Source organism: Gobio gobio (assembly GCF_949357685.1).
Source record: "Gobio gobio genome assembly, chromosome: 1".
NCBI classification, from domain to species: Eukaryota; Metazoa; Chordata; class Actinopteri; order Cypriniformes; family Gobionidae; genus Gobio; species Gobio gobio.
This window is the reverse complement of record NC_137097.1, coordinates 54,257,579-54,275,929: the sequence shown is the minus strand read 5'-3', so window position 1 is coordinate 54,275,929 and position 18,351 is coordinate 54,257,579. Positions and strand designations below refer to the sequence as shown.

Genomic DNA, 18,351 nt, shown 5'->3' with positions numbered 1-18,351 from the left:
TGGGCTCTGTTGTTAACCTTTAATATTAATGTGCAAGTAAGGGCTCCCTATATCATTTACAGAAATATCTTCAATAAACTTTTAGATATAATTTAATTCATTCAAGGACACTTTTTTTCTTCTTCAGTAAACCACTGTTAAATATAAAAAATAAATAAAAAGCAATTTTGTAAAACTGCTGTACCGAACTCGTACCTAACCTGGATTTCAAAACCCGAGGTACTTACCGAACCGTGAGTTTTGTGTAGCGTTACACCCCTACTGTCAGTCTTTTATCTTTTGTGTCATGCGCCACAACACTTCCTTGAGTTCCAGGCGTTTCCGTGTTGTAAATAAAATCATTTTTAAAATAAGTCATTCTCTTTAAGTGACGCTCAGAAATGTGCCATTTGCATATTAAAATGTATTTATACTGTATTTCACACTATTCTCAACCAGAGCTCTCAAGGTTTTTTTTGTAAAATGCTCTGACTTTTCTGAATTGTCTTTATAGAAACAATCAAACGAAGATATAGACTTTTGTGCTACTGTCTTATTTTCCCCCCTGTTGCTTTTTTGTTTTTTGTTTTTTTCTGTTTTAGGTGCTGTGTTAAGAAATCCTGCCCAACCAAATTCCACTGAGGCTGAGGTAGAGATGACCGTGAGAAACTGGCTGCGGCTGAGCAGGGACAGGAATGGGGGGCGGCAAAGGCGGGGCGAGCAAGCATAAGTTAAATAATTGATTTGGAGGGAATTTCTTATTTTTGTTGTAATTTTATGTGTGATTTGTGGAGTGTTAAAATAAATGATTCTAATTTTGCAAAAACAAAGTAAAAAAAATAAATTTTCAAGGTCATCTCCCGGTGCCCTCCTGTTTATTTGTCCTGGAAAACTCCTGTAGCCTAATTTGCATGACCATCAAACTTAATTTTAAAATCACTTATCCATTATTTTTCTGTTAGACTGACATTCCCCAGGTTGTCAGATTGTGAATGAAATACACCCTACACATAAACAATCACTTACTTTCAATTTAAACTTTTGTTTGTCATAATGCATCTCAAACGGAAGCGGCTGCAGACTGCGCAGCCACGGAGTCTCGCATGTGTGGGCTAGTTAACTAGCTCTTGTCAAATTGTTAGGGAAGAAATTTTATGATTAACACATCACATAAACTGTTATTGAGTGTTGTTGATACACAATAGGAAACTTGTGTCCACACAATCTGACAGCAGTTAGCCTAAACAAATCAATAAGACCTATATAACGGTGGGATCCCACTAGAGCGAGGAAAGCATTCAGACGTCTCGCTCCCTTTGACTTAACACTGAACAGCTGATTTTCAAGCATGCTGTGACGTTTCCAGCGATGCAGCCGAAAATCAGCTGTTCCAGTTCAGTCAAAGGGAGCGAGACGTCTGAATGCTTTCCTCGCTCTAGTGGGATCGCGCCGCATAGGTCATAATTATTTCGGGTTTACGTTGGCTCACGGTCGGCGATAATTTCGGGTTTACGTTGGCTCACGGTCGGCGATAATTTCGGGTTTACGTTGGCTCACGGTCGGCGATAATTTCGGGTTTACGTTGGCTCACGGTCGGCGATCATTCTAATGCCACCATCTTCCCGATATCTTGCCGATTAGCTACCGATCTCCATAAGACATCTCACCGAGGCACTTTATGTCGGGCAGGCACACGCGCCCCGACGTCGGCAAGAGCTAATTTGTTGTCTGGGTAGTCACTACTGTTTCCCGAAACCATGGTACCTGTGTCGCAAAACCATGGTTTGAACCACATTGGTTGGAGCTGTCGTTATGACGTTCTTCTTCTTCGATATAATGGCGGACTGGTGCTTTGAGCACATATCGCCACCTGCTGTAAATGTGGTTTTTTTCTCTTTTCGACTGCGCTTTCTTAGTGACGATGTGGAGTAATTACGTTAACAACTCAACATTCATTCTTTGCACAATGAAATATAAACATATATAAACACAATGTTGTCTTCTCTGATCCCAAAAATCTATAACTATTAATTTCACAATTTCATATTTATTAATTTCTTATTGAATATTGATAGATCAGCACAATTAAAATGAAAATAAATGATGGGTTTTACTGTTGATCAATGATCACTGTGATTGTTATACTATTGTGTACACCTGTTGCATATTTTGCTTAAGATCATCAGCCTACCTATTTAAGTCCCCTTGCCATAGGCCTACAGCTGTGTTCATATGACCTACATGAAAATGACACGAAAACCACAATTTTCCAAAAATTAAGTTACAGTTCTTTTGGAGGAGGTGGAGAATAAAAAAACAGCTATTTTCAAAGCTGAAAAATTGTGTAACAAATGCTGATAAAAAAAAAAAAAAAATCCTGGGCAGAAATCACCCAAACAATAAATGCTTCTGCCTATTCCTTTTCAGATTTTATGTTGATTTATGTCATCATTTGTTAAATGTTTAAATGTCAGAAAATGTCAGTTTCCTTAGCGCTAAGCACTGCATGTGTTGCGTATATGTGTAATGCTACAGTACAGATACAATTTAATATTTAAGGTTAAACCCCTTTTTGTAAAATATTGTTATATGACAATTTGTCTTTGGGAATTTAACAAAGCCACTTGCACACTCGTTTCTTCGCACACACGAAACCAAGACTGCGTCCCAACCAGCATAAATAATCCTTTCGGAGGGCACTTCGAAGGGAGAATAATTGCGATCGTCACGCTATTATATCGTTTCAAATAATTTGTAATGAAGAAAGCAAATTGTGTAAAACCTAGGCACCTCGACTTTAAGTCATCCAAATGACTTAAAGTGGATGGTGAAACCTTCGAAAGAAATAGGCTATAGGGTCGATAGCTCTGAATAGAACACATCCCAGCTGCTGCGAAATCAATGACGTCGACACGACAAACTAACAAGGAACTATACTTCTAACCACAGGTCAAGAGCTGTCGTTCCAACCACACAAGTTTGCGATGCAATTTGCGAACGTTCGTTGGACTATGCTGATAACGACGGAACTTGCGACCATAGTTGGCCAACGATGCTTTCGGGAAACGCACCCCAGGCTAGTTAAGGTTATTAATATTCTAAAAATCGCTTTCTAATTTCAGGGTCATCATTGGTTGGACAGTAGGTTATATAAAGCAACATATGTGCTGCAAATAATATTTCTGACCTAGGACGTTGAGAACAATATAGGCGAGACAGAGAAGTTTTCAATGCATTCTAACCAAAAGGTAAAATAACGAATGTTAGGTTTACGTCTTTTTGATCGCATAAACAGCTGATTCGTGTGGGTTTTTGGTCAGAAACTCAAAGGCACCAGTCACTGTGTAGTTACTTCGACTACTGGGGGAAAGGAACCAAAGTCACCGTTTCCTCAGGTAAGATATAGATATTGCTGATATGTTCTGTTATTTTATGTTTACTTATTCTTGTCACAAAATAGCAAGGAGACGTATTTACCATTTTTATCTTGGTTAACATTGGAAAGATGCGCCCATGAAAATACCGCGTAAAACTCTCCGATTAAAGAAAGTGCGAATTTACGTAGCCAAATCGTTTTAAGAACGTCGGTCTAGATAAAACATAGATGTAAAGGTATTATTGTGGTTATGGTATGGCTCTTGTCATGAACCTTCCCGCTGTGACGGTGCCTTTGACTACTGGGGAAAGGGAACGGCGGTGACTGTAACATCAGGTAAGTTAGATTTTGATTTATAGCCTACGAACCAAACAGCAAAAATGAATCGTTATAAACATATTTATATATTATATTAACTTATAAACAACACCTTTAGTCATAGAAAATATAATGGATAGTGTGGCAATAAATTACGAAATAAATCAGGTTGTAGCCTAAATGGTTCGCTAATATTAGTGGAAAAAATCGTTTGTGTTTTTGTGCACTGAAGAAATTAAAAGTAACACTGTGACGATGCCTTTGACTACTGGGGGAAAGGCACGACGGTCACAGTGACATCTGGTAAGAAGTTACATTTCAGCTAATCTTCTCAATAAAGTTGGCTAAAGGTAAATTTCCGTTTTGCAATAATTCATTAGATTGAGTTAAAAGGATAAATAGTGGAATCTGTGGGTTATAGAATAATAATTGAAAGCTAGGCTACTTGTTAAGAGGTTAGGCTACACATAGGCTAGTTGCCATTTTTGTTCAATATCCCCGGGTAAAGTGTTAGTGTGCTTTTGACTACTGGGGAAAATGAACCATGGTCACTGTCTTGTCAGGTAAGAAAAATACACACATACCCTACCAAATCAAAATCAGATTTTTAGTTCGATAAATGTGTGCGCAGTGATTTTTTATTAGGCTATTATTTTTTATTCATTTTTTTACATTAAAGCAACATTTCAATGACGATTCTCTAGTTAGGACATTGGTCTAAAGTAGGCTAATTTGCTAGAAACGAATTAATTATGAATAAACCTAATTCAATTGTAAATCATTTTATTTGTGCACAGGGGCGTAAATTTCATCTAACAGTTGGGGGGGACAATAAACATGAAATTTCTCAAGAGCAATTTTTGAAGGGGACACAAATAATACAGCCAAAATCGTAGACTTATAAGGATATGTGTACCAAAAAAAAAAAAATCTTATTTGCCGTTTTGGTGCACTGAAAAATGATGTAGGACTAATGTCCATTTTTCTTTTCTCTTTCATTTTATCTGACCAACAACACAAATTGATAGTTGTTTAAATACGATTAAAGTTCACCACGCAGTCATATTATAATTATTAAATTATCTTGCGTCCTCCACATAGTATGATATTCAGATCTTTAGATATTCAACTGCAGGACGCCCTCTGGTCTGCCACTTATTTTCATATTGAGCAAAACCCAACACAGACCTGGCGGAGTGGCCGTGCGCATAGGCTACTTTAGGTTTAGAATGAGCGCCAATTCGGGGGCGGGTTGCTTGCATTTTGGGTTCATTAGCTTATTATTCGTAATGAAAAACACAGCAGGAAAGTACAATGACACACTCACTTAAATAGGCGCTTTTACATTTTGCTTTGAAACCAAATCTTCCGCGATCATCTTGTCTGTCAGCTGTTTGCCCGTTCGGCTCGTGTTGTATTGAGCAGACGCGTTCAGTTTTTAATAGTTGTGTCTGTTCTCTAACTGAACCAAATTATTTTATTACTATAAAAATGAAGACGACGGTGGCCCGGGGCAGTGCCGCGGTGGGCAAGTGATGTTAACAGTGTTTTGCCTAATCTGTATTAAAGAGAAAATAATCACTTCATCTGATGTTTAAAGTGAATAAAATAGCCTTGACAGCTTACTGGAGTTTCACAACTGCTGTCTGAAGAGCTTTGTTCTCTCCCCAAATTTGTGCACTCAAATAAAACAAAGAATAGGCTACCGCTCGTTCAACATACTCTGGGCGTTTAATTTTTATACCGCACTGTAAGATTAAAAATTAAACATTGTGTAACTGGGCTTTCGACTAGGCCTACTGGGGAAGCGGCACCAAAGTCACCGTAACAAACAGTAAGATTTTATGATTAATTGCAAGGACATTTGTATCGTAGGCCTACAAGAAGACAAAATTTCACACATGTGTGTGTATTAGGCTATTGTATTATTTATTTATTGTATGATATATTTAATGGAGTTTTATATTGCAAACTTAATTAGCATCTTAATTAGCTTTTGTCAAATGTATGGCGATTTTACTAGACTACATCTTTTAAAATAGCTACTACATCATTTTATAATATTTTTTTGTTTGTTTTGTTGTAGCCTATAGCTGCTAAAAACGAACCAAAAAAAATCACATCAAAACCAATAACAGTTATTGTTAAACGATGTTGCTTTAATCTGCTCAAATGTTAAACGCTGAAAATATAAGATTAACCTGTGTTTAAACTTTCTGCACTGATACAGCCACGATTATAGCTCTGTTTTTTTTTTAATTGATGACTGCATCTGTTACTATAACAACAAAAGAAAGAACTTGTATAATAGTTGTTATAGTGCTGCTGTAGGCTATAGCTTTCTGATGTTTTTATTTATTTTTAATGGTAACGGTAATATTTAAAATAAGTGATTTTAGCCAAACCCCAACCACTAGCCTATTCAATAAATAACTGCAAACATAATGCAAATAAAAAAAAACCTGAACAAAAAGTGATGTTTGTTTGCATTGTATATTCGTAGTTGCATTATTGTTTAAAGTTACAAACTGCTATATAATAGCCTACTCTGATTTCAAATTCTTAAAAGGTTGGGATTGTTTTCATTAATTAATTCATTATTTTTAAATGTAGGCCTACGCCTATAGGTTCTTACGTGTAGGCTACTGTTTTATTTGAAACAAACTGTAAAGTCATTATGCAGTCATTCTCAAGTCCATTATTTATTGGTCTTATTGGACCTCTAGTAGCCTATATTTCAAGTAATGTCTTCAAAAGGAACAAACGTGTTTTTGTAAACGAACCATTTTTTCTTGATCTTAAATTTGTTGTTGTTAGTCTTTGCAAACAGTCGTATATCGTTTGACATGCTATAGTCTACTGTGCCTTACAGGCTTATAATTATGCTATTTTCGCAGTCCACTAATTATGATATATTCAGCAGATAGCAACTAAACTTTTGTACAACTGACAGTGCTGGGAGCAGGGCCGTAACTAGGGAATTCAGCCTCCAACGCCCTCAACTCATATCAAATACGGCATAGGGCCTATATGGTAACGGTAGGCCTATAAGATATGGGCATGGAGGCCCACATTTGGTGCCATGCACTGAATTTTCTTACAAAATAACTAGACAGACATATAAATAAATGCAAATAAAGGTTATTGATTTTACTTATTTTATACAAAGTTGAAGGATATATAAATTATTATAGGCCTATACAAATGGCATTAAGCGATTAATGACGTCTAGGCCTACAGCCACCAAGCTGCAAGACAAACTAATAAAATAACAACAAAAGACAAGAAATTGATAAATTGATAAATGATAAAAAATACTTAAAAAAAAAAAAATAGGCCTACCAGCAATATAATAGGCATATAAAATGTATTTCCAGTTAATCTTTGGGTCTAACAGAGATAAATATTCAAAAATTTAAAAGAAAGCAGTCAAACGTAAAATAGCTAAAACCATTGTTTCTCGCTGTCTTAATTTATGTCTTAAGATAATGCGCTATTTTATTAAACAAAGCTAATAAATGTATCCATCAATAGCAGTGAATTGACTTTTCTTGACACTGACAGTAGCTAAAATTATCGCGCTGGTAGGCTATGTGACAGTCCCGGAGTGCGCGGCTGGCGTCCTACTCCCGCAAAAGCAAATCGGGTAGTGAAAATATCGGCGCACGGCATCGCACCACATTGCCAATCTTGTTAAAGAACGTTTTGATATTTTCCTGGCATCCCTTTCCATTTCCTGACGTTACTGGTACCCAGATTTCCCCCCTGACATTTCCAGTCAGTTTCACTTCCACTGTAACATTAGCCTACTTCTTACTTCAACTGTTCTCTGAGCAGCCTCAACTGTGATTGGCTTTTCTGATTACTTGCGGTTTTATTGGGTATGTCTGCTTTTTTCCGCTGATTGAGCTGAAATAATTAATATTGTTAATTGTTTTGGAAAAAATATCTGCCATAATAGAAGGTGTGGGCTTAAATATAGGCTATCTATATTATTTGCAACGTAAATACATGAATGCAGTCCAGCTATTTTTACCAAAGCAATACGACCGTTTTAAATGAGGTAAAATCATCTCGTTTCAGTAGCATGTAGTATCTACTTTTTTCCCATTTTAGAAAACTTAAAAAATAATATTGAGATAATCATTCCTGTTTTGTACTGTGTGTGTTCTTTAGATCCTAAACCACCGGATGCTGTCTTCACAATATCTCAGTGTGATTCTTCCTCAAATTCCCTAATTATTGGCTGTCTGGCCTCTGGATTTTCACCTGATTCTCTTGAATTAAAACTAAAGAACCAGAATAAAAATGACCTGACTGGTTTCATGCAGTACCCTACAGTGACAACTGGAGGCAAGACATTTAAATTTGGTGTGATGAATATTACCAAAGAGGAAATGGATCAAAACAAAATAACTTGTGTAGCTGAGCACCAACAGGGCACAGTTAAAGAAACATTCAGAAAAGGTAATGCCAGACAATATCAGCTTTTATTGTTGCAAAATTTCAGTTGTCCTAAGTATAGTTTCACTGCATATAAACATCAATTGTTTTAATTACAGTGAGTCCACAAACACCAACCGTGAGCCTGGTTCCTGTAATAACTGAGAAAAGTACATTTGCCTTGTGTGTTATTGAGAATTTCTTCCCCAAGAACCTCACTGTTCAATGGAAAGTAAAAGATAAACACAGCCAGAGCGGTACACAACTGCAGTACAAACGCAATGCTGAAGGCCTTTATACAGCACACAGTCTTTATAAAGTCAGCAGTGACATTTGGAACACAAGTGCTGACTATACCTGTGAGGCCACATACCAGGGAACACTGATTCCTGTGACGAAGAACTTCAAAGGTAAATCATTTAATGTTGGGTTGCTTTCTCTCTAGCTCACACTCTCACTTCTTTAATCTTTAATCCAAATTTAAATTAAATCATATTTACTTCTTACTCCCTTGTAGCTAAATTGACTCTGACGCTGAAGCCACCATTTATGAAAAAAATATTTGTAGAAAATGCAGTTGTCTTGGAAGCTGTTGTTTCTGGAGATGTAAATGAGGCAGTAGAAAACAATGCAATGAAATGCACAAATGTATTAAAAATCTCAGATGGAAGAGCTGAGTTTTCTAACGACATTTCACAGCATACGAAAAAATACAATCTCACCATTAATACAAATAAATGGTTTGATGGAGAAATGGTCACCTGCACCATCCGTGATACAAATAATAACATAGACATCAAGCAGGAGATCCGTTTCAATAAAGGAGGTAAGTCACCATTACATTTTTTTTTTTTTTTTCAAAAAAATTAAGTGTGTGGCTTTATATTCATAGATGCTGAAAGGTTGGACATTTTATTAACTGGCAAAATGCTTAGACATTGTGGAATGGTTTGTTTGTTTTTGCTGTTAGAAATTGAAGACAGGCTTGATACACTGATTGTTATTCATTATTGTTTGATTCTTCTGTTTGATTGTCTAATAAATCTTTATAACTTTCTCCTATTCAGATGGTCAGACACCCAGTGTTTTCATTTACAGACCTGACAACACAACCACAGATCATGTCTCTCTGGTGTGTGCGGTCACCAGCCCTAATCTTGGCGATGTCTATTTGATGTGGAAAGTGAGCGGAGACAAAGAGCCTTACATAGAGGGCAGAACCAGTGCTCCCATCAATCGAGAGGACTCCACGTCTGTTCTCAGCGTCCTAACAGTGTCAAAACAACAGTATGACAACACCATCACCTGCGCAGTCAAACACGCCAACGTGAAGAATATAAACAGTCCATTACTAGTGTCAACAAGCTCAAGTAAAAAGCCAGAATGTCCAGTTGATTACTGAATGATCATAACGTCTATTTGTTCACTTGAACGTTCTCCAGTGCTTTTGTCCTGTTGCTTTCTTGTCAAGATATGTATCTTTGATGTTATTTTTGTGCATATTTCTGTCTATGTCTGTATCACTTTACTGCATGGGTCACATCAAAGCCAAATTACACAAAAAACTATGTGTAATTTGTTGCATGCAAATAAATATGAACTAAAATATAGTCAGCATAATATCATAGTGAAAAAAACAATAGTTTTTAAGAGCGAAATTAATTCTGACCTGTGTGAATGTGATACTTGTCTTAAAATTGCTCATTTATGTTTTTCCTGTGCTTATTGTACCGCTGTTAGCCTTTTCATGTCCTCTGATATAACAGTTTTGTGTTATGTTTCAAATCCAAAACAATTTATTTTGATTTGACTTTATATTGTTACAATTTTAAGCAATAAATCTGTGTTTGCATGATTTAGTTCAGCTCTCATGTTTTTTTGGAGTCAGAAACTTTGTGTGCTTCTTTTTCCTTTTTATCAGTTTTTAGAGAAACAAGAATATTTTTGTGATTCCGCACATCAGTAAATACTGCCTTTTTCAATCCATTCAAAATACAGATTTCTTATTGTAAGGGTGTGTGATATTTTATTCTATTATCAGTGAGTCAGTATTTGAAAGTTACTTGATAACCATATATTTTACATATAAGAATATGCTTATGCAAAATGTATGGTGTAATGGACTAACCATGAGTATAGACAGGGCAATGATAAATGTTTGTCTCTTCTGTGTACTCTGTTGTGTGTGCAAATTAATATATGCAAGCACTTATGCAGTACATGTGGTCGTTGTGTGAACACTAACTGAACCCTAATAAGACTCAATGGGGCTTAAATTCAGGGTGTATGATTTATGATCTCATATGTGTTGCATAATGTGCTTACTGTACATATCTCTCATGTACATGTGTGTGTTTTTCAGGCGAGCCACCTGAGCCAGAGAAGGGCTTTGCTCTGAACTGTAATAAAGATGTTCTGGAGGAAGATGAGTTCAGAAGTCTCTGGTCCACTGCCACTTCATTCATCTTCCTCTTCCTCTTCTCCCTGACATACAGCGCTGTACTCAGTTTCTTCAAGGTACCCAAAACATTAAATTGACTAAATAAGATAAATAAGATTGCATTGTAACATGTAACTAAAGTGTGTTTTTATTATTGATACATTTTCCAGATGAAGCAGTGATGATTTTTATAAACTTCTGAAGAATCCAAGGTTGAATGTTGAATCTATACTGAATTTACATAATCTGCCTCTATGCACACATTTTTGAAGGTTTTACTAATTTTTTTTTGACAATTATGTACTCGGTATTCACACTCATCAATAAAGTCTTATTATGTATGTTATGTCAAGTTATTTAGATTTTATTTATTTAAATATTGACATTATTGTAGTGAGGTTCGTGGGATGGTAAGGAAGAAGACAAAGGGGTCGGCTTACTGGGACTCGTAACTGGGTTTTAATAACTCAATTCTCTCAGGTTACAACACTGTGCACATCGCACAAACAAAAGTCACTCATAAATTCTCAGTATCAATCGTCGGTTTTCTTTCCAGCAGTTCCTCTCTGCTCTGTGGCCAGCCGAGTCCCAGTGTGTCACTCCGTCTCCAGCTCTCTTTCCTTCTCTCTCGTTTCCTCCTGCTCTATGTACTCTCTCCACGCCAATTACTGCAACAAGAGACAGGTGTTCATCATTTGTGCTTGATCCACTTCCGTGCCGCTCGTCCTCTGACTCTCTCTCCCGTCACAGACTTTGCTAAACCACGCCCCCCTCGCCACATACCCCCACCGCCCGACTCATGCCGGGGAGCCATCCGGCCTGCAGCCTCCCCCCCCCATTTCTGGAAAGGAAGTCAGCCACAACCATCTGCGCCCCCGGCCTGTGGACCACCTTGAACTTAAACGGCTGTAAAGCTAGATACCAATGGGTGATCCGCGCGTTGGTATCCTTCATGCGGTGGAGCCACTGCAGAGGGGCGTGGTCCGAACAGAGGGTGAACTCCCTCCCCAGGAGATAATACCGGAGGGTGAGCACGGCCCATCGGATTGCCAAACACTCCTTTTCTATGGTGCTGTACATCGTCTCTCTCTTTGAGAGCTTGCGACTGATGTACAGCACCGGCCGCTCCTCACCCTCCCTCTCCTGGGTTAGGACTGCCCCCAGCCCCCTGTCCGACGCGTCCGTCTGTAACACAAAAGGGAGAGAAAAATCAGGTGACTGTAAGAGCGGCCCGCCACATAGAGCAGCCTTCACCTGGGTAAAAGCCTGCTGGCACAGCTCTGACCACTGGACCGGGTCTGGCGCTTCCTTTTTAGTGAGGTCAGTCAGCGGGCTGGTGAGGTCTGAATAATTAGGAACAAATCTCCTATAGTATCCTGCCAGCCCCAGGAACTGCCTCACCTCCTTTTTGGTCTTGGGTCTCGGGCAGGTCGCAACTGCAGCGGTCTTGTCAATTTGTGGACGCACCTGCCCATGACCCAAGTGGAAACCCAGATACCTCACCTCCACGCGCCCAATCGCACACTTCTTCGGGTTGGCCGTCAGCCCGGCCACCCTCAGCGACCTCAGGACCTGCGCGTGCTCGTGCTCCATATGCCGCTGCCAATCGTTACTATAGATGATAATATCATCCAAGTAGGCAGCGGCATATGCAGTGTGCGGCCGGATAATTTTATCCATGAGGCGCTGAAACGTGGCCGGAGCCCCGAACAACCCGAACGGAAGCGTAACAAATTGGTGTAACCCAAACGGCGTCGTGAAGGCTGTTTTTCTTTAGATAGAGGCGTTAAGGGGATCTGCCAATATCCCTTCGTCAAATCCAGTGTCGAATAAAATCGAGCGGAACCTAGCCGATCGAGCAACTCGTCAACCCTTGGCATTGGATATGCGTCGAACTTCGACACAGCGTTCACCTTGCGATAGTCCACACAGAACCGGACCGAGCCGTCCGTTTTAGGTACCAAAACTATCGGGCTGGCCCAGTCACTGTATGACTCTTCTATTACTCCCATGTCTAGCATTGCCTCTAATTCGTCCTGAACCACCTTTTTTTTGTGTTCTGGCAAACGATAGGGCCGGCTGCGAACTGTCACGCCCGGCTCCGTCTCAATGTGGTGCTGAATGAGGTCGGTCCGGCCGGGTAGGGGCGAGAACACATCAGAAAATTTTTTCTGCAATTGGGCTATGTCAGTGAGCTGCAAGGGCGAGAGATGATCTCCCCCCGGGGCCAGAGCGATAGATGTGCTTTTTGTGCTCGCTTCTGGCCCGAGATCATCCTCTCCACTCACCGCCGTTGCTAGCATCACTGACTCCACCTCGCTCCATTTTTTTAGGAGGTTCAGGTGGTATATTTGATGCGCTCCGCTCCTATCCGACCGAATTACCTCATAATCGAGATCTCCCACTCGCCGTGTGACCACAAACGGCCCTTGCCACTTGGCGAGTAATTTTGAGCTGGAAGTTGGGAGTAATATAAGCACTTTATCTCCCGGTGCAAATTCGCGGAGTTTAGTTCCCCTGTCATAAAGCCGGCTTTGTTTGTCCTGAGCCTGTAACAAATTCTCCATAGATAGCCGCCCCAATGTGTGGAGTTTTGTTCTCAGGACCATGACATACTGAATTTCATTTTTTGCTGGTGAAGGTCCGTCCTTCCAAGCTTCTCTGAGAACGTCTAACACCCCGCGGGGCTGACGTCCATAGAGGAGCTCGAACGGGGAAAACCCCGTGGAGGCTTGCGGGACCTCGCGCACGGCAAACAACAGGGGATCCAACCATCTATCCCAATTTTTGGCGTCTTCCTGTACAAACTTTCAAATCATTGTCTTCAACGTGCGATTAAATCGTTCCACCAAGCCGTCCGTTTGTGGGTGATAAACGCTGGTGCGAATCGATTTAATGCCCAATAATTCATAAAGTTTGCGTAGTGTACGTGACATAAACGCCGTGCCCTGATCAGTGAGGATCTCTTTCGGGATCCCCACTCGGGAGATTAAGCGAAACAATGCATCCGCAACACTTTTAGCCGAAATGCTGCGGAGGGCAATTGCTTCGGGATATCGTGTTGCATAATCCACCAGGACTAATGCAAAACGATGCCCTCGTGCAGATCGTTCTAATGGTCCGATGAGGTCCATACCAATTCTCTCGAAGGGGACCTGCATCAATGGAAGAGGGCGCAATGGCGCTTTTGGTACGGCCGGCGGATTTACCAGCTGACATTCACGACACGCCACGCACCACCTGCGCACATTCTCGTGAATGCCCGGCCAAAAGAACCGGACCATTAAACGATTCAGTGTCGCCGCTTGCCCTAAATGCCCTGCCATCGGATTAGAGTGAGCCGCCTGGAAAAGCATTTCCCGACGGCTCTTCGGAACTAACAACTGAGTTGTATCCTGTTTTGTCTGAGTGTCTTGGACCACTCGATACAACCTGTCTTTTATTATGGCAAAATAAGGATAAGAGACCGGTTGGTCAGGGTGGATGAACTGACCGTCAATCGCTCGGACCTGAGCAAACGCATTTCTTAGGGTCTCATCCTGGGATTGTTCCAGAGGGAAGTCATCACGTTCGGTGAGGTTTAGCCTCTCCACAACGCTCGGTCCCTCTGAAACAACCCCCGGGGGTCCCGGTTCAGTCTCTCCCACCTGCACAACCGCTCTCTCTCCCCGCCTTGTTTCCCCCCAAGAAACATCCGCACATAAAACCCCTAATAATTCTCTAAAAGCCGGCCAATTAGTCCCCAAAATCAGCGGATGTCGGAGGTGCGGGCTAACCGCCACCTCCACTTTATGCTTTTGTCCCCGAAATTGAACGACGGCAGTCATCAGCGGATAATTCACCACATCCCCGTGCGCACACCGTACCTTAACCATGCGGCTCCTATTCAATGCCAACGGCTGTATCAGGCTTTGATGGATGGAGGTTTGGTTACATCCTGAATCCACCAAAGCCGGATAGGTACCCCCCTGGATACTCACTGGTATCTGGTACAGCCCATCTCGATCGAGGGCAGTCTGTGGCGCGTCGGGGACCCGGATCAACGTCCCCACTTCCATCACTGGACAGCGATCTATGAAGTGGCCCGGGTCCCCGCAGCGCCAACAGGCCGGCCCAGGCTTCCCCGCCGCCCCGGTGGCAGCAAGCGGATCAATGAATTGGCGTGGAGAGAGGGAGGAAACGGGACCCGCAGACAAGTGCCGCTCCGTCGGCTCCACGCCCCTGGGTGGCGCTCGTGCGCCCAAGAACCGCTCCGGGAAACCTCCAGCCCTTCCCCGAGCTGCACCCCGGTTCTGGAAGCCCCCCCTCGTCCTGGGAGCCGGAACCGGCCTGTAAAGAGATGGGGAAGAAACAGAAGGGGTGGGGAGAGAGAGTGAAGCCGCCGGAAGGGATTCGCCGACCCCCGGGCACGCCACCAGCTGGTCCTCCGCCAGTTCGATGGCCTTCGTCAGCGACGCCGGCCGGTGGCACTGGACCCACCGCGCGGTTTCCCTGGGCAGCCGCGCAATGAACTGCTCCAGCACCACTCGTTCTATGATCTGGTCGACGTCGCTCTGGTCGGCCATCAGCCATCTGCGGCAAGCATCCCGGAGCTGCTGGGCCATCACGAAGGGCCGGCCGCTCTCCCCCAAGGTCAGCGATCGGAACCGCTGACGATTTTGTTCGGGGGAAAGACCGACCCGTTGGAGGATGGCCCGTCGAAGGTCGTCATACACCAGGAGGTTCTGGACTGGCAGTTGCTGGGCGGCGATCTGTGCCTCCCCTGACAGCAGCGGGATGAGTCGAACTGGCCAGTCCAATCGCTGCCACCCACACGCTTCAGCGGACCGTTCAAAGAGGTCCAGGAAAGCCTCCGGATCGTCCTGCGGTCCCATCTTGCTGAGCTGCATGTGGGTGGCCTGGGCCGGGGTCGATGGTGTTCCCCCGGCCGGAACCTCCCGGTCTATCCAGCTCCGGATCAGCTCGCGGTCCTGCTGCTGGGTCAGGAGGAGCGCCTGGAACCACCGCTCCTGCTCCTCTCTAACCTCCAGCATCGTCTGGTGGTGTTCCTGGTGCAGGCCCGCGAGTGACTGGATTATCTCCGCAAATGGCGTACCTGACGTGGACGGGACTTGCATGGTGGCTCTGGTCTTCTTCCTTCCCGGGTTTCGGCACCAGTGTAGTGAGGTTTGTGGGATGGTAAGGAAGAAGACAAAGGGGTCGGCTTACTGGGACTCGTAACTGGGTTTTAATAACTCAATTCTCTCAGGTTACAACACTGTGCACATCGCACAAACAAAAGTCACTCATAAATTCTCAGTATCAATCGTCGGTTTTCTTTCCAGCAGTTCCTCTCTGCTCTGTGGCCAGCCGAGTCCCAGTGTGTCACTCCATCTCCAGCTCTCTCTCCTTCTCTCTCGTTTCCTCCTGCTCTATGTACTCTCTCCACGCCAATTACTGCAACAAGAGACAGGTGTTCATCAATTGTGCTTGATCCACTTACGTGCCGCTCGTCCTCTGACTCTCTCTCCCGTCACAGACTTTGCTAAACCACGTCCCCCTCGCCACAATTATCTTGCAGTTTCAGTAGATGCTGTGATTGGTCCTTCAGAACATGCAAAATAAATTGTGAACATAAATCACAATCCACTCAGAAATTACTAGTAAATTTCAGAATTAATTAGCAATTAATTGGCAAGTCACACGTTGAATTAAATGTAACATTTTGAAGAAGAAAGACTGAAATAGTATTTCTTGTAAAGACACACTCCTCTAAACTTCATATTAATAAGAAGAATGGGGCTGTGGAAATGTGTTTTATCAAAAAGCATGAGGTCAAATGGGTCTGTTATATCAAACTGAATTCAATAAAGCAAATCAAAATGATTAATAAAGTAAAGCAACATCATTGGAAGGTGTTGAGGAGTGCCATAGCTCCACAAGATCTGTACTTTTTTTACATTTCTGTTCTTTCAGTTGTTCTGAAATTAGGATTGATTCAATGCACACAAATGACATATTCCTAGAAAAGCTTTAGTTTAGGGTAATGCAGTGGAGATTATGTGTTTCTCTCTCTCAGTTTTTTATTTGTTGTATGTAAATATTTTATCTCTGGGGATTGAGAATCACCAAAGCAGGCGGAGCAGCTGCAAACTGCTGAGTGCTCAAGGAAACGTTTCAATATCGCCAAACAATAATAAACTTAACAACTTATAAGCAATTTCTAACAAATAGCTTAATGTGCTAAATAATTCAAAACAATTTGCAATGCTAAATGTATTTAAAAAAAAAAAATATATATATATATATATATATAACTGTAACAACATCCTCTTTATGTGTGGACCCAAAATGATGTTGCTTGAAACATTTGCTGAGAATTTGGAATGTAGCAATAAAACTTTACAATTATTTTAATGTCTAAGTAATTTTGCTTTGCTGGTGGTGGGCAAGTGTTTACTTTGACTAAGTTCTCTCAAAGGAATTTCAGAATGTCAGAATTAGATCTATTCGAAAGTGTCTATGTATTCAGGGTCTCATTTCTTCCTCTTTTTCCACTCACACCTGCTGAAGTGAAACTGCATTCATGTTTATGACTAACAATTCCTGCAACAATTTTTGCTAACAACCTTTTGCTAACAATTGCTAATAAGTTTTTACCAACTTTATACTGTTAACACATCACTCAATTAGCCACATTCAATTTCTGCCCATACATTTCAAAATGCAAAAACCTACGTGCATTCTACAAACATTGACTATCAAAACATGGCAAACCCGAATCAATATCTAATAATTCTGTCACATCACCACTAGTTTTTTTTACTCAAAATGACTCAGTTCTGCATTCAATAGACAATATATAATCCTTTGTTTTTCATAATTCACTTTCCTTTTACTTTGAACCATTCTACATTTTTGGTTGTGTGCTGAATGTTTGCACTCTTGGCAACATCTAAAAGTGAATGAGTCATTACTTTAGAATGTACAGAAAAGATGGTTATTTAAAGGTTTTTTACACATAGTATCCGTTCTATAACCGTCTTGAGGAACCCTTTATATGCTGAAATGGTTCTTTGTGTTAGAGTTTAGGGTTATGTATTCCTGTCTTTTTGTTTTTCAAATCTGTAACTGTCAAAACCACCTCATTACTGCTTTTCTGGAGCTCAGCTACAACTACACAGACTGTCAACACACTCTCGACAGGTACATGATTTCTTTCTTAAAATATCTATACATTTTAACTTTAAATATTCTAACTGGTTATCTACCAATCATGTCTTTTTCTTGTTTTTAGTTTAACAGAACATGTAAGTGTGAGCATCTCTGCTCAGTTAAGGACACTCATCTTCTTTTCTCCACAAAGTAACAGAGGTATTGAATTTATGATCCATGTTGTTAGATTTTTTTATTTATTTTTTTATTATTAATTTATGCCTAAACATACCCAGTCACAAAAAACATTAAGAGCCCAATGACTTTATATTACTTTCTCCTTTTAACACTGTAAAGGGCTCACAACGTTAATTTTTGTTAATTTTGGCCTTCATAAACATACTTGTTTTTATATAATTAAATATACAGACAAACTGTAACTTTAAACTCAATTGTGTATTTCAGATGCTGTCACGTACCATAACCTCATTATCTGCAGAGAGAAACTGCCACTCAGCATACACACATAATGAAGGATGTAAAGACATCATAGAGGATTGTGAAGATATTTCACTGGAACTTGGTCTTCATTACATCTATCATGTTCAATGTCAATTGTTATTTATTAATGTATTCAGCTAAAAACTGTTGAGCACTGTCA

At 41.0% G+C, this 18,351-nt stretch overlaps 1 protein-coding gene and 1 gene segment (V, D, J or C); both read left to right on the top strand.

The window, feature by feature from the left end:
* LOC307134541 (immunoglobulin gamma-1 heavy chain-like) overlaps window positions 1–10,897 on the top strand; it is a 194,639-nt gene extending 183,742 nt beyond the window's left edge. The window contains exons 3-9 of the C gene segment in view: window positions 3,328–3,374; window positions 7,850–8,140; window positions 8,236–8,526; window positions 8,634–8,942; window positions 9,184–9,486; window positions 10,479–10,633; window positions 10,727–10,897.
* ighd (immunoglobulin heavy constant delta) overlaps window positions 1–18,351 on the top strand; it is a 784,237-nt gene that overhangs the window by 603,060 nt on the left and 162,826 nt on the right. The window lies entirely within an intron of this gene.